This window comes from Heteronotia binoei, chromosome 2 (assembly GCF_032191835.1).
Source record: "Heteronotia binoei isolate CCM8104 ecotype False Entrance Well chromosome 2, APGP_CSIRO_Hbin_v1, whole genome shotgun sequence".
NCBI lineage: Eukaryota > Metazoa > Chordata > Lepidosauria > Squamata > Gekkonidae > Heteronotia > Heteronotia binoei.
In genome coordinates this window covers 91,830,243-91,852,434 of record NC_083224.1, presented here as the reverse complement: position 1 = coordinate 91,852,434, position 22,192 = coordinate 91,830,243, and the positions used below count along the sequence as shown (strand labels likewise).

The 22,192-nt window shown below is 45.2% G+C and overlaps 1 protein-coding gene across 1 annotated transcript in view; it reads right to left on the bottom strand.

The window, feature by feature from the left end:
- Positions 1 to 19,795: 19,795 nt before the first annotated feature.
- Positions 19,796 to 22,192, bottom strand: part of CSF1 (colony stimulating factor 1) — a 36,500-nt gene continuing 34,103 nt past the window's right edge. Inside the window, exon 9 of the mRNA XM_060231611.1 lies at positions 19,796 to 20,139. The gene's annotated coding sequence lies outside the window, so the exon portion shown is untranslated. The remainder of the gene's footprint in view (positions 20,140 to 22,192) is intronic.

The following is a 22,192-nucleotide window of genomic DNA, read 5'->3' as shown; positions in this document are numbered from 1 at the left end:
AATCACGTGGATCCATGAGGATCCGTGGTCCAAAAGCAAGTTTTTGATCCCTGCCGCTGCCACGAAGCTGTGGATCCACGATTTCTGTGGTGAAAACTCTGCCCATGGACGTAATAAGTGACTGGATGGAGGGCTTGGGAGGATCCGAAGCAGAAATCATGTGGATCCATGAGGATCCGCGGTCCAAAAGCAAGTTTTTGATCCCTGGTGCTGCCACGAAGCCGTGGATCCACGATTTCTGTGGTGCAAATTCTGCCCATGGACATAATAAGTGACTGGATGGAGGGCTTGGGGGGATCCAAAGCAGAAATCATGTGGATCCATGAGGATCCATGGTCCAAAATCAAGTTTTTGGTCCCTGGCACTGCCATGAAGCCGTGGATCCATGATTTCTGTGGTGCAAACTCTTCCCTTGGACAGGATATGTGATTGGCTGCTAATCTTGGAGTGGCCCAAAGCAAAAAACATGAGGATCCATGAGGATTCGTGGTTTGGAAACATGTTTTTTCAGTGCTGTGGTGCCACAAATTCGTGGAGGCATGATTTTTCTGGTGTTGCCTATAGTCTAAGAGAGGATCTACAATATGATGGTGGTTTGATTTCATCTCACCATAAAAATCATATGAATTCATGAGGATTCGTGCTTTGTAACTCAGTTTTTGCACTGCTGAGGTGCCACGAATTCGTGGAGGCATGATTTCTGTGGTCCTGCCTATAGTCTAAGACAGGATGTATAGAATTAAAGTGGTTTGATTTCATTTCAATGTAAAAATCATATGAATTCATGAAGATCCATGTAGATCTGACTTTTACCCAGACCTTCAGGGACACTGCATGATGAACAAATATGTCAGTCACCTTCACATCGGTCGTGCTGAAGGAAGTAGCCTTTGGCCCAGTACTATTAGCTTAGCTGTTCAAACCTTAAATTAGGAGGTGCACCCAGGTTAATACTTGGCCCTTAAATAAAACATATATCTAGCCTACCGAGATCGACTGTGGGCTTTTGTGAGCAAGAGGGGGGATGATTAGCATTTCTTTCTGATGCAGGAGGAGCATGAGTGCTGAGCATTTGCAATACTTTAGCCAGCTCTATTTGGGCTAGTCTTTAGGCACTCCATACACGCTCAGAGGCTATACCACTGTAAAATTCATAGAGCTGAGGCAATGAATATTTTCTGATTTTATAAGTGGCAGAGAAAGATGAGCTTGGGAGTTTCAAAGATTTACATTCAGCCAATTTGAAAGTTAAAATGGTCATTTCCTAACCAGTTGCCCTGAATGTTTTGAATTAACAAAACCTTTTTCAACCTCTTTTTCTCAGGTTCTTGATTCTGCCATTTTAAAGGGTTAAAATAAAGATATTACATCAAACTCCCTTCACCCTGCAGAAAAAAACTAAAGGCTGGAAACCTTGCTGGGATTCCAGGGGATCTCCAGCTCTTGGCTGGAGAACTGCCCTTGTCTAATGTTATTTCTCTTTTTCTGTATTTACTTGAGGGAAAAGATGCCTCTGTTACCTGTTAACCTTACAAAACAAGGTTTCTCTATTCTAGGAGACATTCAGGTTTTAAAGTTAGACTTCCCTTGGGGGGAGGGGAGGCTCACAGACAAAGCCTGCTCATGTGGGAATGCCATTCTCTGAAGTTCCCCAGAATTATGGCTTTCAAGTTCCCCAAATGGGATGAGCTAAGGACAGAACATTTCTGGGGAAAAGGACTGGGGCTTCCTCATGTGGGAGTGCTTGAGCTAGTACTTGCTAAAATGAATGCCTTATGCCATGAGTGTGGAACTCTGCATAGGCTCAGAGACCATTCTTCCTTCATGATTCTTGGGTAGCAGAACTGAGAAACGGATTGCCTTCTCAATTTCATTTCAAGCGCACAGACTGCCTAAACCTTTGTCCCTTGGAATCCAAAACAAAGGATGGTGCCAGAAGAAAAAAATGCATCTTCACCTGAAAGCCAAGTAGCTTTTTTGTGTAGACCTGTCACCTAGGTGTCAATTTGGCCATCCATTGATATGTTTAACAGCTCTCACAGCAGGAGTTTTCCTTTCCTTTAACCTCCCCCTCGGCCCATTGTTATCTGGTAGTCCGATCAGATAACATAGGACGTCACATAGGACCGACCAATGAGGATTGCTGCAGAAAACGCCACCTGCTGGTGGTAATGAAGAAAAACTACAGAAAGAATAAAATCCACTAAAAATCCGCTGGATCTCTGGTCTTGGAAAGTAAGCAGCAACACCGAGGCTAGCTTCACTCCTGTTCCAGGATTTCAAGTGTATATGGTAGCGAGAACTCCAGAGCAAGACAGTCGTGAGGCCAGTTTTCAGTGTGGATTGAACCATCTGAAAGGGTAGTATTACTGGGTCTTTTGCCCAGTGTAGAATCGGCCAGAGTTTCTGCCCAAACACCAGCGCGTCACTCAGAAGTTGTTTCCATGTGTGTAGTGTAGCCAGGAGATCCTACGATTGTAGGTCAGCCAGAAATTCTAGCTCCTTAGCATTAAATTAAGGAGCATTAAATTAAAATTATTATTATTAGCCCTTCTTTAATTGGTTAAGATGACTAGTAGTGGTTAGAAATTTTTAGGTAGAGTGGGCAAAAGAACAGAACACGTTGTGTGGTTGCTGACTTAAGACAGAGAACCAGCCTTCGGAAAATCGTGATAAGTGATGTCGGGCCAGGGGATTCCAGTGCTCCTGGGGAGGGGAAAGTACAGCGGTGGGAGCAGGCAGAATGTGAACGGAAGGAGTACGAGACACAAGAGGGCTCGCCCCCCTTCCAGCCTGTGTCCCATCCCAAGGATGGCAAGTGGGACGGCCAAGTGGAGACACTCGCCTCCGTCCCTGGTGATGTGCAACGCCAGGTCCATAAATAATAAAACCTCAGTCCTGCAAGAATTTTTCATCAGGCAGGACATAGACCTGGCTTGCGTGATGGAGACCTGGGTGCGGGAGGGGGAGACAGTTGCTCTCTCCCAAGTAGCCCCGCCTGGGTTCTCCGTCCTTCACCAGGCCCGGATTAGCGGGTGGGGGGGAGGGGTGGCCTTTTTCATGTGGGAGGATTGCTCCTTCAGGATACTTCCGCCACCAGAGATCAAGGGCGTGGAGTGTGTGGGCCTGGAGTGGGACGTTGGGGAGAGTTTGGCAATCTGGCTGGTGTACCGTCCGCCTAACGCACCAGCCAGTGCCCTGCCGTCCTTGATGGAGGCTGTAACAGGCTGGGCATTGGAGCACCCTCGACTTATAGTCTTGGGTGACTTCAATGTCCATGCTGAGGATGCAGCTTCCACTCGCGCGACGGACTTAGTGCTTTCCATGGCAGCACTGGGACGTTCCCAATATGTAACAGCGCCCACACACCAGGCTGGGCACACACTAGACCTGATCTTTGCGGCGGGAGTAACAGTGGGCCAGATATCTGCTGAGGCAGTGCCATGGTCTGACCACCAGGTCCTGAAGGCCCGTGTGGACATACCACCCCTGCCCCGTTTAGGCGGTGAGCAGATTTTGGCTCGCCCGCGTAGTCAGATGGACCCATTGCGGCTTCAGATGCCTATGCAGGACCCTTGGCCTACCGGCGACTCATTGGATGGACTAGTGGAGACCTGGAACAACCGGCTCTCCGAGGCCATCGACGAAATTGCCCCCAGACGTCCTCTTCCTCCTCGATCACGATCCGCTCTGTGGTATACCCCGGAGCTGCGATCGATGAAACGACGATTAAGACGACTAGAGAGACAATGGCGCCGCGCTCGTGATGAAGCTACAAGAACATCATATAGGTCATTTATGAGGGCCTATGAGATGGCTATTCGGACTGCAAAGAAGGAACACTTTAAATCCAGAATCGCATCTGCGACCTCGCGCCCAGTACAGTTGTTTAGCCCTTACAATGGAGGCTCAGGTGGCAGCCACTGTTAGATCTGCCTTTTTCCATCTTCGGCAAGCACGGCAGCTGGCCCCTTACCTGGACCGCAGCGACCTAGCGACGGTAATCCATGCTACGGTCACCTCAAGAATAGATCACTGTAATGCTCTCTACATGGGGCTACCCCTGACGCTAACCCGGAGACTACAACTAGTGCAGAACGCTGCGGCACGGCTGTTAATGGGGCTACCACGACGGGGGCACATTCAGCCAGTGCTGAGAGAGCTGCACTGGTTGCCTGTTGTGTTCCGAGTTCACTTCAAGGTGTTGGTATTAACCTTTAAAGCCCTTTATGGCCATGGACCTGCCTATCTACGGGACCGCCTTTCCCCATATATCCCCCAGAGAGCACTGCGATCAGGGACAAAAAATCTGCTGTCTGCCCCTGGCCCTAAAGAAGCCAGGCTATGCGCAACAAGATCTAGGGCCTTCTCGGTGGCGGCACCAGAACTCTGGAACACCCTCCCAGAAGCTATAAGGGCCCTGCGGGATCTGTCGGCGTTCCGCAGGGCCTGTAAGACCGAACTGTTTAGACAGGCATTTCTGGTTGACTGAAAATGGGCTGCCACCGGACATCCTACAGAAGCTGGTGGTCATAGTCAAAACCCAATACCGCCAGACTGGATCGAGATAGCGTAATAGTTTTAAACTGATAAATGTATTATGGTTTTATATGTTTTATGGAATTGATTGTTTTTATGATACTGTAAGCCGCCCTGAGTCCGCTTGCGGAGAGGGCGGGATATAAATGCAAAGTAATAAATAATAAATAAATAAATAAATAAATAAATAGTATAATTCGGTCATTAACAGAATTGCCGCAGGGCAAACAAAATGATAGAGAATTGGAAATAGGCTGTGAGGCTTTTGCGAGCTTTTTTGCAGATAAGGTATCGTCGCTCCGACACGACTTACCCACCATAATTAATACAGTAGATGAACTTGGGGCACTGAGCACGTCTTCTGGTCCAATTCTGGACTCCTTCGGTCCACTCAGTCTGGAGGAAGTCAACAGGATCCTTGCAGCTGTACACCCTACAACCTGTAGGTTAGATCCGTGCCCGTCTTGGCTTATAAAGGCTAGCCAAACGTGGCTGCGTGAACCACTACAGGACATTATCAACAGGTCCCTGATTGAAGGGATCTTTCCCACACCTCTTAAAGAGGCAGTGGTCTTAAAAAACCATCAGCAGACCCGGCCATATTGGCAAACTATCAGCCGGTGTCAAACCTTCCCTTTTTGGGTAAGGTCATAGAGCGGGCGGTGGCGATTCAGCTGCAGGGATTCCTGGAGGACACTTCCGCACTGGATCCATTCCAGTCCGGCTTCCAGCCAGGTCACGGTACGGAGACAGTTCTGGTCACTCTCATAGATGACCTTATGCGACATCTGGATCAGGGCGGCTCTGCAGTGCTGCTGTTATTAGATCTGTCAGCCGCTTTTGACACGGTTGACCATCAGCTACTGACTAGCCGCCTTGCCGATGTGGGGATTCAGGGATCTGCCTTACAGTGGCTGACCTCCTTTCTCCAAGATTGGGGACAAAGGGTGGTGATAGGGGAGGAAGCATCCCAGAGGCACTCTCTTAGTTGTGGGGTGCCGCAGGGAGCGGTCCTATCCCCGATGCTATTTAATATCTATATGCGCCCCCTTGCCCAGATTGTCAGGAGGTACGGACTGGGTTGCCATCAATATGCGGATGACACCCAGCTCTATCTATTGATGGGTGGCCAGTCTGACTGTACCCTGGAAAATCTAGACCTGGCACTACAAGCCGTGGCTTCTTGGCTCAGACTGAGTCGGCTGAAATTGAATCCGATGAAGACGGAGGTTCTCTACCTGGGTCGAGGCGGTCCAGGGAGAGAGATCCAGCTGCCGGCCCTTGACGGGTACCACTGATACCGGTCCCTAAGGTCAAGAGCTTAGGCGTGCTTCTTGAGTCCTCTCTTACAATGGAGGCCCAGGTAGCAGCCACTGTTAGATCTGCCTTTTTTCATCTTCGGCAAGCGCGGCAGCTGGCCCCTTACCTGGAGCGCAACGATTTAGCGATGGTAATCCATGCTACGGTCACCTCAAGAATAGATCACTGTAATGCTCTCTACATGGGGCTACCCTTGATGCTAACCCGGAGATTACAACTAGTGCAGAACGCTGCGGCATGGCTGTTAATGGGGCTGCTGCGACGGGAGCACATTCAGCCAGTGCTGAGAGAGCTGCACTGGTTGCCTGTTGTGTTCCGAGTTCGCTTCAAGGTGTTGGTATTAACCTTTAAAGCTCTCTATGGTCAGGGACCTGCCTATCTACGGGACCGCCTTTCCCCATATATCCCCCAGAGAACACTGCGATCAGCGACAAAAAATCTGTTGTCTGCCCCTGGCCCAAAAGAAGCCAGGCTGTGTATGATGAGATCCAGGGCTTTTTTGGTGGCAGCACCAGAACTTTGGAACACCCTCCCAGAAGCCATAAGGGCTCTGCGGGATTTGTCTGTGTTCCGCAGGGCCTGTAAGACCGAATTGTTTAAACAGGCTTTTGCGGTTTGATTGACAAAGGGCTGCCACCAGACATCCTACAGAATGCTGGCGATCATAGTCGAGAAGTTAATACCGCCTATACTGGACTGAAATAGCACTATGGAATGGTTTTAAAGTTGATAGATGTAAATTATGGTTTTATATGTTTTATTGGATTGTTTTTTATGATGTTGTAAGCTGCCCTGAGTCCGCTTGCGGAGAGGGCGGGATATAAATGGAAAGTAATAATAATAATAATAATAATAATAATAGTTTTAGAGAAGTATTTTGAATAAAAAAGAGACTTTTGTTTTCGTTTCAGAACCAGTTCTTCTTTCTGCTAGAGTTGGATTTGGACCAGGCTGAATTCTTACCTCATGTGGAGAGGGACAGAATACCCTGAAGCTCCATCTCTGTATAAGGATAATTGCACCTTAGGGTGTGTTTTCTGATGAAAAATATAGCAGCTGTAAAGCAATCTGCATGTTTAAAAAAGATGAGATGGGGGTGGGGAAGCAGTTTCTTTGGACAGGGTCTTTGATTCATCCATCTGTGGCTCTTTGTCCCTCAAGACCAGATGTCATTTCTTCAGTGACTTTACCTATAACTGACTCAACATGAGATGGAAACCACTGTTCTCAAACTAACCTTACCACACCTTATTTCAGAGGAAACAGTTATATCTTTATAGGCTCCTTATTTAGCTGCTTGTTTTAGTTTTTTAAAGGCCTACCCTAACGTATTTCAGTGTTCCCTGCTACGTGAATTTGTTCTAGAGCAAAGCCAGGGTGTGCAGTGCAGTTCTAAGCAAAGTTAATACCCTGCTAAGCCCACTGACTTGCAGAAACATGGAAAAGTGTAACTATGCTTAGATCTGTACTGTCAATCCTAACAAGAGCAAAGTCAAGGAAGTCAAAGAATGCCATGACTGAACCCAGCCTTATCAGGCTTCACATCTCAGCACTGCTGCCAGATCCAAAGTGCTATGCTTCAGGGAATGCAGGTGCTGCCACTATCATCTCCCAGAGATCATCAGTTTTTCCAAGTTCTAGGAATTCATCTGGAGAAACCTGACCTACTGGATTAGCTTTTTTTTTTTTTAAAGCTTTTGCATTATATTCATTGAACATATCTATGCCTATAGTTTGCAAGAGTCTTTCCCAGGTGATCTTTGCTCTAAAAAAATGGTTCCTACTTGTCAGGAAGGCACAAGTGAGTTCAGACTTTTGACTGCCCTCATGTTAACAATGGTTTGATTCATCTGCTCATGTAAGGGCTTGGTGATGAAGTATTTCCTCTTTATAAACTTACTTAATGAGATTCTGTACATTCCATATCTTACCTCAGGGGTGGCCAATGGTAGCTCTCCAGATGTTTTTTGCCTACAACTCCCATCAGCCCCAGCCATTGGCCATGCTGGCTGGGGCTGATGGAAGTTGTAGGCAAAAAACATCTGGAGAGCTACCACTGGCCACCCCTGCCTTACCTGAATCATAAAATACAAACTTCTAATATACCTAGCATCTCAGCAACTTCAGCAGTTCATCTCTCTGGTATATATTGGCTAAATGTCAGTTTATGACTAATAGAGTAGCAGAAGGACCCTGATACCGTGGGGCCCCCAGTGGGGTGCAATATTGGAGACACATTGCTCCATTCTGCCCCTCCAGTGAAGTATCTTCAGTTTGAGACACAATCTAGTAGTTCAAGCAAGGCCAGATTTAGGAGGGGGGGCAAGAGGGGGTACCTACCCTGGGCACCTTTGGGGGGGCAAATTGGTAACCCCACCCACACTTTTCTCCTCTCCTGGTCTGAGTGCACAGACCAGGGGAGGAGAAAGTAAGGGCGTCCCAGTGGTGTTTGCACTTTCCTTGGAGCTGAGGAGGGCACAAACTCTGCCCCCACCCTTTTCACCTCCCCTGCTCTGTGCGCACAGACAGGGGGGAAAGAAAGTAAGGGCATCCTGGTGGTGCTTGCACCGTCCTTTTAGCCAAGGATGGCGCAAATGCTGCCCCAGTCCCTTTCTCCTCCCTCGGTCTGTGTGCAGAGACCCAGGGAGGAGAAAGCGAGGGCATCCCAGCGTGGTTTGTGCTGTCCTTGAAGCTGAGGCCAGCGGAAGCACCCCCCCCCCACTTTCTCCTCCTTGGGCCTGGGTGCACACACCGAGGGAGGAGAAAGCCAGGGCTTCTCAGTGGTGTTTGCACCTTCCTTGAAGCTGAGGATGGCGCAAACACTGCCCCCCTTCTCTTCCCTGGGTCTGTGTGCACAGACCCAAGGAGGAGAAATTGACAGCATCCCAGAGACCTTTGTGCTGTCCCCCTTTTTCCTTTGGGTCTGTGCACAGACCTGGGAAAGAAAAGCGGGCAGGCACCTGGAAGGGTTGGAAGACTGGAGCTGCTTTGTGGGGGTGGGGTGCCTTGCCTTGGGTGGCAGGCACCCCCTCGCCATTTTTTGAGTGGTGGGGGTATGCCATTTTCTAGTTTTGCCCGCGCTCAAAAAAAGGGTAGATCGGGCCCTGAGTTCAAGTGACCTTCCCTGCAGCAGCCAACCCTCCCAGCATCTTCTGGTAAAAGCCACCACTTCCAGCTGTCTCAGCAGATGCTCAAACCAGAGAACCATTAAGAGCCTTTCCAGACAATAATGTTGCACCAAAGTTCTTAATTATCAGGTGGGGGAGGGAATGTAGAATATAGATTTCTCTTCCCAACTAGCATGCCTACTGTAGGGAAATAAAATTTTCCAGGAGACCAACCCTAAATATGCCTACTCAGAATCCTATTCAGGTCCCTTCAATTTGGCTAACTCCTAGGAGACTGTTTTTAGGATTGCACTTGTAAATATGTTATTTAGATTTTGAGAAATGTATTTCCCAGCAAGCATCTCTTCTGCATTATTGCATGAGTGAAGCTCTGTAAGAATAATGAACACCAACTGAACAGCAGAACAAAGCAGTAGACAAGTGCACCTTTAAGACCAACTAAGTTTTATTTAGAATGTAAGCTTTCGTATGCTGTTAAGCAGACTTCATTTTGTCTGATGAAGTCTGTTTAAGAGCATACAAAAGTTTACATTCTAAATAAAACTTAGTTGGTCTTAAAGGTGCACTTGTCTACTGCTTTGTTCTGTTGCTTCAGATCAACACGGCTGCCTACTGGGATCTACCAACTGAACAATGTCTATGATGTTAGTGTGGCAAATTATACCAGCCTCTTCCTCTTAACACCTAACCATTAGATGACCATTTTGGGAAAAAAAAAAAGCATTAACATTCATTTCAAGTTCTTTTCTAGATTCAGAGAACCACCATGTTACCAGCCCCCCCCCCCAATCTGGATAAAGCATCGTGACATTTTCACAGCAGATTTTTAATGGGGTGGTTTGCCATTGCCTTTCCCAGTCATCTACACTTTCCCCCCAGCAAGCTGGGTACTCATTTTACCGACCTCAGAAGGGTAGAAGGCTGAGTCAACCTTGAGCCGGCTACCTGAACCCAGTTTCTGCTGGGATCGAACTCAGGTCATGAGCAGAGAGCTCAGACTGCAGTACTGCAGCTTTACCACTCTGTGCTATGGGGCTCCTTCTCACTTTCCAGTGCTGAGATGCAAATCAAAAACTATGGATCCTTCATCTTGCATTGTTTGGATCCCCAGCTGCAAAAAGCAGCTCCAAAGGTTTCAGAGTGAACTGAAGTTACAGCTTTGGAGAAGGGAAAATCTTCCTCCCTGCATTCCTGTACCTTTTTCCCCTATAAGCCCTAGGAAGGAAAAAAGACAGACAAATATGTACACCTGTCTTTTTCCCCTCACTCTGGAAATTCAGTTAGGACAGTTAGCACATTTTCAATCAAGAAAACTGTAGAGGGGAACATCTCCTCCTTCACAAAAAGGCCAAAGGAAAAATAACCCAAAGGAAAAAAGCCCAAAGAAAAAACCCCACTGACATAAATGCTCACAGGAAAAAAGCCCCCATGGAAATAAACCCCCATGGAAAGAAGCCCACACAGAAAGAAGCCCACATAGAAAAATATGTAAAGCACCATAGATGTTTAAAATTGTGGCTAACCATTAATAATATTTTGTTGTTATTTTAGGATTAAAAGTCATATTCACATGCAACAAAAAGTGACCATTTTGGTATTTTTATATTGTTACTTTAGGATTAAAATATGTCATATTCATATGCAACAAGAAGTGACCATTTTGTTATCAATGAACTTTATTAAGAAGGAAAAGCAATAACAGAAATTAAACTCTACATAGAAATATGCATGCTTTGCAGGGCTATTGTGTAGCTGATGGCTGGGCTAATCCCCCAGCCATCAGCAACATTTTTGTTTTTTTGTTTACTTGGGTATCCAAGTAAACAGTTTCTCTGACCAATCAGTAGTAGTATTTTTTGAAACTGTTCTGTGTAGGGCCAGAGAACCTTTTTAAGGAGTCTGCCTAGCTGGACTCCATTCCATTGTTGCTGTGTTGGTGTTGGTATGAAAGAGAGATTGTGCTGCACTGGCCCTTGGCCTCAGCTGCTGCTGCTCTCTCTCAGCCTTGCCTGACCTGCCTGGAGAGGAGAAGACATCTAAGGTAAGACAGTCTTGGGGTTTTTGCTTTTATTTTAGTTAGTAAAAGGACTTTTTAAGATTCAGAGTCCCTTTACTTACCCAGATTTGGGTGGGTAGGTGCTGAGTAGCTTATTTGGGGTTAGGGGGTTCTGCTGGGGGTGGGGGCCTGGGGTGGGGGGGTTGCCAATTTGCCTATATCTTACTTTAGTGAGAGGACTTTTAAAAGTGCAGTGTCCTTTTACTTTTCCTGATTTGGGTGGTTTGGATTTCTTGGTGTTAGGGTGAAGGTTTCTTGGGGGGGGAGGAGTTGGTAAAGTTCCTGTATTGTTAAAAGTCAAGTTTTTTACTGTTTTAAAGGGATTCTGTGTTTGATTTGTTGCTGCTGTGTTGTGCTGCTGTTTTTCCTTTTTTCTTCTGGTTCTGGTTCTTGGGGGGGGGGCTGTTTGGCCTAATTTTCATTGTTAAAAGGGTCATTTTTTAACAGTTGAGTTTGTTGACCTTTTCTCAGTGATTTGGAACTGTTGCTGTTGGTTTTGCATCGTGTCCTGTTGTCCCTTTTCCTGGTTCTGGTTTTTTGTGTGTGTGTGTGTGGGGGGGTGTTGTTGACTGATTTGGCCTGAGATTTTTATTGTTGAAAAGGTCACTTTTTTAATAGTTGAATTTCTTTGAGTTTATACAATTTTATTGATAACATATGATAACAATGTCTGTTTATATCATTGTTATCCCTAACCCATATGATATTTTCCAATCCCCCCTCCCTCCACTACTAGACTCCCGCCGAAGTTATATACTTGAGTTCACTTATAAAGGTACCCTTAATCAATCAAAGTTCAATTTCCCCCTTTTCTCATACTCATTATTAAAAAATTGTCCAATGTCTTTTTACATTCCACTCTTTCTCTATATATCCTCTAAATTTCTTCCACTCCCTTTTGAACACTTCCAAATCATAGTCTCTTAAAGTTCTTGTTAATTTGTCCATTTCACTCCATGATAAAACTTTCACAATCCAATCCCATTTCTCTGGTATTTTTTCTTGCTTCCACAACTGCGCATACAATGTCCTAGCAGCTGAGAGCAAATACCAAATTAGAGTTCTGTCTTCTTTTCGAAATTTTTCCATTTGTAATCCCAACAACAACAACAACAACAATAATAATAATAACAACAACTTTATTTTTATATCCCGCCCTCCCCCGCCGAAGCAGGCTCAGTCTCTGCAACTTTCTTAAAGTCATATCCCAGAATCTTAGATATTTCTTGTTGTATCATCTGCCAAAACTTTTTTGCTTTTTCACAAGTCCACCACATATGATAAAAAGAACCTTCATGATTCTTACATTTCCAACATCTATCCGACATCTTTTTACTCATCTTTGCCAGTTTTTTCGGAGTCATATACCACCTGTACATCATCTTGAAACAGTTCTCTTTAATACTCTGACATGTTGATATTTTCATTGAGTTTTTCCAAAGATACTCCCATGTATCCATTTGTATTTCCTTGTTCACATTAATTGCCCATTTAATCATTTGAGATTTCACTACTACTTCTTCTGTAGACCATTTCAGCAATAGTTTATATACTTTCGATATTAATTTTTCATTATTTCCAAGCAGAACCCTTTCCAATTCCGTTTGCACACATCTAATTCCAACAGATTTAATATCATTTTCCATCAAACTTTTTATTTGTTGCATTTGAAACCAGTCATACTTATTTTTTAACTCTTCTGCTGATTTTAATTCAGCTTTATCACCTTGAATCTTTAACAGTTGGTTATATGACATCCCTCTCTCTTCATCAGATTCAGCTGTTATTTTTATTACTTCTGCTGGCACTATCCAAAGCGGCTTTCTTTCATCACCATATTTCTTATATTTTATCCATGTGTTTAGTAAGTTATTTCTAATATAGTGGTGAGAAAAAAGACCGTCCATCTTATTTTTCCCATAATACATATAAGCATGCCAGCCGAATTTGTTCCCATGAGCTTCTAACAATAAACGTTTTTTATTTAACAGCATTATCCAATCCTTTATCCATGTCAAACAAACTGCATCATGATACAGCCTTAAGTCTGGAAGTTGAAAACCTCCCCTCTCCTTTGCATCTGTTAATATTTTCATCTTAATCCTTGGTTTCTTCCCGGCCCATACAAAATCAGAAATCTTCCATTGCCATTTATTGAATTGTTTGCTATCTTTCACAATCGGAATAGTTTGGAACATTATTCTTGGCAAAATATTCATCTTGATTGCAGCAATCCTGCCCAGCAAAGACAAATTAAGTCTGCTCCATTTCATCATATCTTTGTCCATCTTGCACCATAACTTCATAATTATTTTTATACAAATCGATATTCTTCATAGTTATTTCTAGACCTAGATATTTAACTTTAGGAGTAACTTCACATCCTGTCAAAATCTGCAATTCTTTGTTTGGTTGCATATTTTTACATAGAAATTTCGATTTCTCTTTATTTATATATAGTCCTGCCATTTCTCCGTATTCTTTTATCTTAGCTATCAACAAAGGTATCACTTGAATCGGATTCTCAGTTATAAACACAATATCATCTGCAAATGCTTTATACTTATAAGAAAATCTGTTTTCAGGGTGACCAGATCAGTGGTGAAGGAGCATTTGTCCCGTGCCTTCGGGGGGACTGTTAATTTCACCTCAGATATCTGGAGCTCCCAACATGCGTTCGAGGGGTATCTCTCCCTGATTGCGCATTGGTGGCAACCCAGTGAGCTGCAGGGTGGGGGTGGCAGTAGCGGCAGGCAGGGTCAGGGCCGCCAGGCCAGCTATTGCTGGGTCTTGCTGCATGCCGAAGCAGTTGATGCACCCCATCGAAGCAGTCAGTGGACACTCTCAGAGCCATCCTCTCACGGCAGTTAGAGGATTGGGTAGGCAACAGGGACGTCGCCACGAGCTTCGTGGTGGTGACTTCGCGGCTGCCCAGCGTCAAAGCTTAAAATGCCTTCCCTGCGTGGTCCACCTTCTCCACCTCATAGTTAAGGATGCATTAAGCCAAACGAAAGGCAGGATCGTCGGTATCTAGCCGCGACCCATGAGAACCGACTTCTGCTCCAGAAGTGTCAGCACATCACGGGTCACTTCTCATGCAGCAATACAGACTCGTATCTGCTGCATGAGAAACAGACACTGACAGGCGTGCCAGGACACCGCCTGATTGTTGACGTCAGCACACGCTGGAACTCCACCTGTGCCATGCTGGAGCACATGGTGGAGCAGAGAGCAGCCCTGGCTGCCTTTGTCTCTGAGACGAGAGTCTTTCGGGATGAGAACCGTCTCACCCAAGAGGATTGGGTGGTCATTTCTCAGACTGTGGAGCCCTTCAGGACCCACACAGAAATGCTCTTGTCTGACATGGCGAACATTGCACTGGTCATCCCCATGGTCCACATGACCTGTGAGGACCTGGCCTCGTTTCTAGTGCCAGCTCAAGACCATGCAGACATTCTTCCAGTGGTGCGCGCCCTGGTTGTTAGGCTGCAGGAAGGGCTTGAGGCCCGCTTTCAGACTTTCACCCAGGATAAGGTCTACATGACGGTGATCATGTTAAACCCGCGCCTTTAGGACACAATCGCTGAGTGGGCCAATGAGCTCGATTGCTGGCAAGACGAGCTCTCCCAGAAGGTCGAGCGCTGCAGAGTCAGGGTGGGCCCAGTGCCAGTAGCTGAGGAGGAGAGGGATGGAAGCAGCTCATCTGCCACTTCCACTGCTGTTCATCCCTAACCTCCCTGGCTAGGCAGTGTTTCCCACCAGACTCATGCCAAGAAGAGTGCCGAGATGACACTCTTTGGGCAGCTCGTTGGCCCCTCTGAGAGCAGTAGGCCCCTGAGAACGGAGATGGGTGCTGCGATGGTGAGGGACTATCTTTTGGAACCCAATGAGTCATAGGAAACATCTCCTTTGGACTACTGGGTCGCGGAGGAGGGGGTCTGGCCGGCCCTCTCTTCTGTGGCCAAGGCGTTCCTCTCATGCCCACCAACGAGCGTGCAGAGCGAGCACGTCTTTTTGTATATGGGCGACATTGTCTGCCCACATTGCAATTGCCTGCAACCCTGAACAGTTGAGCAGTTGGTCTGCCTGAAGGTCAACTTGCCTCTGTTCGGCTCCCCGAACGTAGACTTTGAGAATGAATGAAGTAAGCACCTACTTGTGCCTGCATCCTCTCTTGGCCCGTGCTTGGAAGGTGGTTGTAAAACGTTCTCCCAGTAAACATAGACTAGAGTCCAAAGACAGCCCAAAAACTCACTCACAAATTGATTGGCAGTGCACTCCCCCACCCTCATCCATCCCCAAACCAAAAGTGAATGCTGGTTTAAAATCTGCAGAGCTATCCAAATTTCCCCAGTCCCCATCCACACATGCCACCACAGGAAAGTTATAATTATACTTCTGTTCCTGGTGCAGATAGAAATATTTTGGGAGTGAAATTTATTCAGTTGCAATATCCTTTAGAACTTGCTCATTGGGTATTAATATATGCCAACCACATGTACAAGGGTAAACATTTTGGTTCTTTTAAGAGCTGTAAGTCTAATGTTAATCTGCATGACAGCCTGATACCAAATCATTTTTTAAAATTTTGCTACCTCTGCTAGTAAGTTAAATAAAAAGGGATGAACCTGAATCAGAACCAAGTTTAAATGTATATGCTTCTCCTCTCCATGGACAGAGACTCACCTATTATGGATGGTGTTCAGAAACCCTCTCTTGCAGCCGGTAACTAAAGGGCCAGGATATAGGTTATTTTAGAACTTTACTCTATCTCATCATGCAGTCTCTTCTATGCAGCCAGGAGAATGAAGGCTGAAGCCAAGCCTGTCTGGCTTGCTGAACTAAAGAACAGGAGAACAGTGAAGCACATGTGGAGAACTTCATGTTCCCATTTCCCCTCACCCACATCCATTCCTCTGTGTTATAAATCATGCCAACACACAGGAGTTAAAAAGTGTTACACATCTGTGTTTATTATTAAATACATCGTTTCCTATTAAATAGACACATCAAATGTTTTATATAAAATCCATTGTTTTGAAAATATATATATATACACACACACACACACATATATATATATGGCACAAAAACATACACACAGTTTGAACCAGAACTGTAACTCCCTTTAAGGTACTTTCCAACTGGTTTCTCCTATGTAAAGGGAAGGGGGAGGGGGTAACTGTTGGCAAATATAGGAATTAAGAGGTGTATCTCAAGGTCTGTTTTGCCAGCTAGCACATAGTCAGGTTAGAGCATTAACAACTGCTGTACTGGCTCTACATCACAAGCCTGGCCACCAGGTATGAGAGGATCAGTTTCTGTCATTCAGTAGAAATCATGATTATATCTATTCTGCTCAGTGGATCAAGTGATTAAAAGCAGGTTTAGGATCTCATCCAACTCCTGTCTCAGGTATGCTACAGTCAGGCTTTTCCACACTAACCTTGCTCCGAACCCTTGCTCTGAAAAAACAGGTTTCCGTTGCTGCGCGCCAAATCGCGGGTTGCCCCGGAGCAAAATGGTGGTGCAGAGCAGCTGGTATGGAATCGCTAGCTTGCTCTAGACAGAAACGGAAGCCTGCTGTGGAGCAAGGTTAGTGCGGAAAAAGTCTCAGTCTTTTTAGACTGATCAACTTGAGATGCCCCCTTCCCAAGATACCACCTCAATAAGATAAGTGGGTAAAGCACCAATTGCATTAGGACTCAAATTCCTTCTCTGTAGTTGCATATCCTGCTGCTCTTTGGCCACAACTAACCTTCCAGTGTAACGGCTTCCAGGCTATGACTCCCTCTTGCAACATGTGAGACAATTTATTTATTTATTTTATTTTATTACTTTCAATTTATATCCTGCCCTCTCCGCAAGCGGACTCAGGGCAGCTCACAACATCATAAAATACAATCAGTCCAATAAAACATATAAAACCATAATTTACTTATTTCAGTTTTAAAACCATTCTATGGCGCTGTTCGGCTGACCAAACAAAGCAGCATGCATGCATGCCATGTTTCCCCCTAATATCTGGCTGACCAAACAAAGCAGCATGCATGCATGCCATGTTTCCCCCTAATATCTGGCTGACCAAACAAAGCAGCATGCATGCATGCCATGTTTCCCCCTAATATCTGGCTGACTAAACAAAGCAGCATGCATGCATGCCATGTTTCCCCCTAATATCTGGCTGACCAAACAAAGCAGCATGCATGCATGCCATGTTTCCCCCTAAAATCTGGTGGTCAAGATTTACTATTGCTAAACATGGGAGGTTCTTCTGTGGCTAGGTGCTCTGATGGGGCTGCATAATATCATGATCCCACATGGCCTCTTTGCTCAGCATCTCCTAAACCTTTCTAGTCTATAGGAGCTGCAGACAGGCCATTGTGGTTGTTCCAGCATGCAGTAAACAGGCAGAACCTCTTGAATGCTGGCAAACCTACATGCAAAAGGAGCAGTGAAGGGTTTTTCTGAAGCCGAATTAGCTCTGTACCATATGCAACAATGCAGAAAAAAATTACTCTTCCATGCTATGAAACAATTTCCCCTGTTTAACCAAGTATGGGACATGAGAGATCCACAGCTCAATGAAGCCACTAATGGCCTTAAATCTGATCCCCCATTATCTTTGCTGTTATAAGAAAAGATCTTGTCAGGCTCTTACATGCACACAAACTCCCTGCAAGTTACAGCAGAACTGCAGCAAGTGAATGTTTGATGCTGATCTCTTTTCTTGCAAGACAAGCTAAAAAGAACAAGCAAGCCTGCCACTTTTGCAGGAATTACTGAATTAGGTAATTGGAACACCAGAGATGTATGATGCTAGAGAAAAACGCATGGCAATATACTCTAGCAGGTCAGGATGTTGCACCCACAGAATGCTTTATAGAATATAAACACATTTGACACACTGAGAAGAGAGGTATCTCAACCTTGGGCAACCTTGCTTGTGTTATTAATGCAAAACATACACAGCATGACTGAGTGTCAATTCCTTATGGTGAGGTCAGTTACGCCCACACCTCCCTCCTACAATAATTTCTCTAGCATATTAAACCAGTTTCTCTAGTACATTAAACCTCTAAGTGCAGAAAGGCAGCATTTTCATCCCAAGGCCAGCTTGGGTCATTAGCCATTTGCTACAAACACTTTAAGAAAAAGCCAGCAAGGAAAAGGAAATGGATGGACCAAGATGAAGCAAAGTCTGGCCCTGCCTCTTACCAATCCTGCCTGGATAGCCACACATCATGTATGCAACACATACTGGTCACAGCCTGGATCCTAGACACAAGACTGGAATGTTCTCTGAACATGGCAAGCAAAACTTTAAAGTAGACAGTGCAACAACTTTGATTCATTTTAAAAAAATGGGCAGTGGCAACTCCAGTTGACACTACAGATTAACTCTCCATTATAACATGGAAAGGGGGAGTGATGGGGTTCCTCTTGGAGAAAGCCTCCTATATACTGGCTCTATAATCTGCCATGACTAAACTTTAGAGAGCAGAACTACATGTTACTAGGCAAGCATACAGTTCCCAACCTTCATAATGCTTATGGGACAGTGGACCACTGCTGCAGATAGCTCAAGAAGAATGACCCCAGAGCCCAATAATTCATGCAGTAGCTCACAAAGAAGAATTTTTGCTCACAAGACTCTGCTGCTTAGAGGGAACACTGCTTGTGCCCTCATCAAGGCACTTAAACTATAAAAGATGGCAGGTGGTTAACCATATGCAGTTTTTATAAGAGGCAGTTATACCTGTACAAGAGAAAATAAATGCCTCTATGAATGCACTTCTGTATATCTAAAATGAAGTACACTTCTCTTTGGAAACATTGTCATATGGAATCTTCTGCAAATTTAATTAATTTCATTAAAAAGTTAATGGTGAGAACCCTAGTAAAAAATTAAAAGTGGACACCACATTACAAATTAATAATTAAAATGCTGCAGACGCTATGATGGGCACTGTAACAGGCCATTGGGATAGCCAATAGCAGCTCCACTTAATGCCCTAGGCTATATGGGAAGCTACAAAAGCAAGGGGAATAAGTCCAGCAGGGAGGAGGGGATTGGCCAAGAAAATAAGTTACACACAATATGAGACAAGGGGGGGAAACAAGTGGGCCTGCTCTTAGCAACTACAAATTGCCATGAGTAAGTTTGCTACAGAGGATCTGACCAGGGCCAGCCCGCCCACTAGGCAGGCCAAGGCGGTTGGCTAGGGCGTGGGCCAGGGGAGGGTGCTGGATGGGCCCTCTCACCTGCCCCTGCCTCCAGGGCAATCCATATCACCTGGGAGGAGAGGCCCGTGGGAGCCTGGAAGAGACTGTGCACTGCCTGGCCTCTTCTGTGGCACCCAACCCACTGCCTGCTGCCTTTCACTGACCCCATGTGGGCAGAAGCAGAGGGTGGGGAGGCACGTGTGCCACATCACTCTGCTTCTGCTTTCAGAAGCCAGAGCAATGGTGCTGCAGCATGCGCTCCCCCACCCACTGCCTTTGCCTGAGGGGCAGCAGGGCGGGAGTGGGGGCAGCAGGGCGACTGGGACTCCTGGGTCTGACTAAAAAGCAGCTAGATTGCTTGAGAGCCTGTTCCTTAAGAAAGGAACCGGAAGCCCTGGAAGAATTGGTTGAACTGATTTTTTCCTTATGCTTGCCCAGGCATGTGGCTGTTCACTCTCAACTAGTCCCTGGAGGCACTCTGGAGTGGGTATCACCCTTTTCACACCAGCAAGCAATGGGTGCAGCATTTCCTAGAAACTCTTACCCCTCCATCAGATTAGGGGTTTTAATCTCCAAGCCACCTTCCAGACAGTTGGCATCTTCTGGGTTTCTTCCTGCTTAGGTCAGCTTGTTTACCAACTGGCAGAACAAGAGCTCCACTGCAGCATGTGGCAATAGGGAAGCCAGCCTCAAGTGTCAAAGATAAAGTGTCCCTTTTCTCTCCAGCTCCTCCCATTGCCATGAAGAAAGACTCTCCACAGGAATAGATGGTAACTGTTTCCCAGAATTCAGCTTGCAACTTCTTGCCAAAAGAATGGGATTATGTCCAAGCCCCGTGTGGTTTCTCATCTCATAGAAGAAAAAGCCCAGCTGAAAATAAGAAAACAACCATCAGAACACAATATTCAGTGAGAAAGGTTGCTAACAAACTTTATCTGCTCCACCACAGTGCAGGGTACAGATCTGCAAGGTAAGATAACCTCTGTTTCAAAGCTATCTAGCCACCAAGAAGAACTCTTGATGGCTCACAAGGTCTCTTATTCAGAACCACTGGTGAGGCCCAGACGCCACACTGCCAGTTATTCTCTCTAGAAATGTGGGAGGGATGAGCCCAAAGTCATGTACCTTTTGCCATCTGTGGATAGTAGAAATCTCATGAATGGCCTCATCATGTGTACCCATTTATAAGCTGTGCCTAGCAAGACAGAACTGTCAGAACTACATGACAAAACTTAGGGAGAAGTGTGAAACCTGCCTTTGGGACAGCTGCCAAGCACATTACCTTCTGACAAAGGTACTCATCAAGCTGTTCACAAGTCTGGTGGGGAATTCCTGAGCCCAGGAGTGTTCCCTAAGACTCTAGGCCCCACCAGAATTCAACATGCTAGATGGAGACTGGCTAGAGATCAAATATTTTCCAAGAGAAAGAAAAGTACAGTTGTGCCGGACACGAAAGCTATTAAACTTCAGAAATATGCACAAGAAAACCCCTAATATACAACATCCAGTACAAAGGGAAACCCACTACCTAAGATAGAGTACACTGAGTACATAAAATCAGAATATATTCTCTGTCTGCCTGCCAAGACACATGCAGAATTACCAAGAGTTGTTGGCATGAAGCCCTGAACAATGAAGCAATATATACCTTTTTTGCTGTCTGGATCAAGGGTAAATATCAATTAGGAATGTGATGAGCTTGACAAGATTCAGCCCCTCATAAGTTGGCAGGATGTCCTCCTGACAAGGGTTTTGAATGCTAATGGCAAAATTGTACCTGTTTCTTTGACTGATTATTTTCAATAGTGTTTTCACTTCTTATGAATCATATTCTTAGTTGTATTTTTTGCTTATGAATCATTTGTATACTCATGCTGTACCTCTAACATAGTAGCACACTGTGATATATATCATGAACATCTGGTGAATTATAATATTTATATTTAAACAATATAATTCTTTTAAGCAACTATCTTGGAGACTGCTTGGAAGAAAGGGCCCCGAAAGGAGCAGGTGACCATGAGGAAAATTCCGTTATTGTGTCACCTTGGAAACAAAAGATGGAGACAGGGAGGATGGCCCTGGACTGGAATGTGCAACTTTGATTTAACCTAAACACCAGAGACCTGAGAACTTAGTGCTAGATTTCCATGCCCAGAATTCTAGCACATAAATCTGGGTCCATTAGATTACCTGTCTATAAATAACAGTTAGTTTCATTTTTGCTTTAGTTCTGGCAAAGAAGGCCTCTTTGCCATAAGTGTTTGCTTTGCTGATTAATCTCAATAAACACTTCTTCTGCTTTTACCTAAGACGACTACTTGAGCGATATTTAGGGCAATACCTTACACAGTATGAACTTTGCCCAAAGTGAGTTTATTATCCATGAGGTCAAGAGGCTCTAGACAGCTTCTTCATCAAGGATAAGGAGCCTCCCAAACTGATAATCTATATGTTTAGACTCAAGCCTGGTACCCTTGTCTAATGGAATGTTCTCTATACTCATAGGCATAGGCACAGCAATGCTTATTTGAAGGAATATAGCACTAGCTAGGCTGTAAAGTCTTGTGGATACTGAACCAAACACAATAGATGTTTTCTGTTCAAGACAATGCTTTAAAACGACTGAGTCTCATTTATAAGCAAAGTTCTGCAGCCCATACACACCACTTCCATGTACAAAAGCAAACTGAGTGTGCAATTCCCCTCTAGTATAGGCAGCTTACTTTCCATGCCATATACTAAGACTCAGTATGAGAGCTTCCTGCGTTCCTAGTCAAAAGGTGTTTATTAGCATTTTACCTTTTTGTCATGGCTTGGGCACTCTCCCCTTGCTACCACTCTGTGCCTTGAGCCACTTGAATATGAATATGCGCTATTAGGACTGCCAGGTCCAATTGTTCTGCCAACGGGGTGGGTGGGA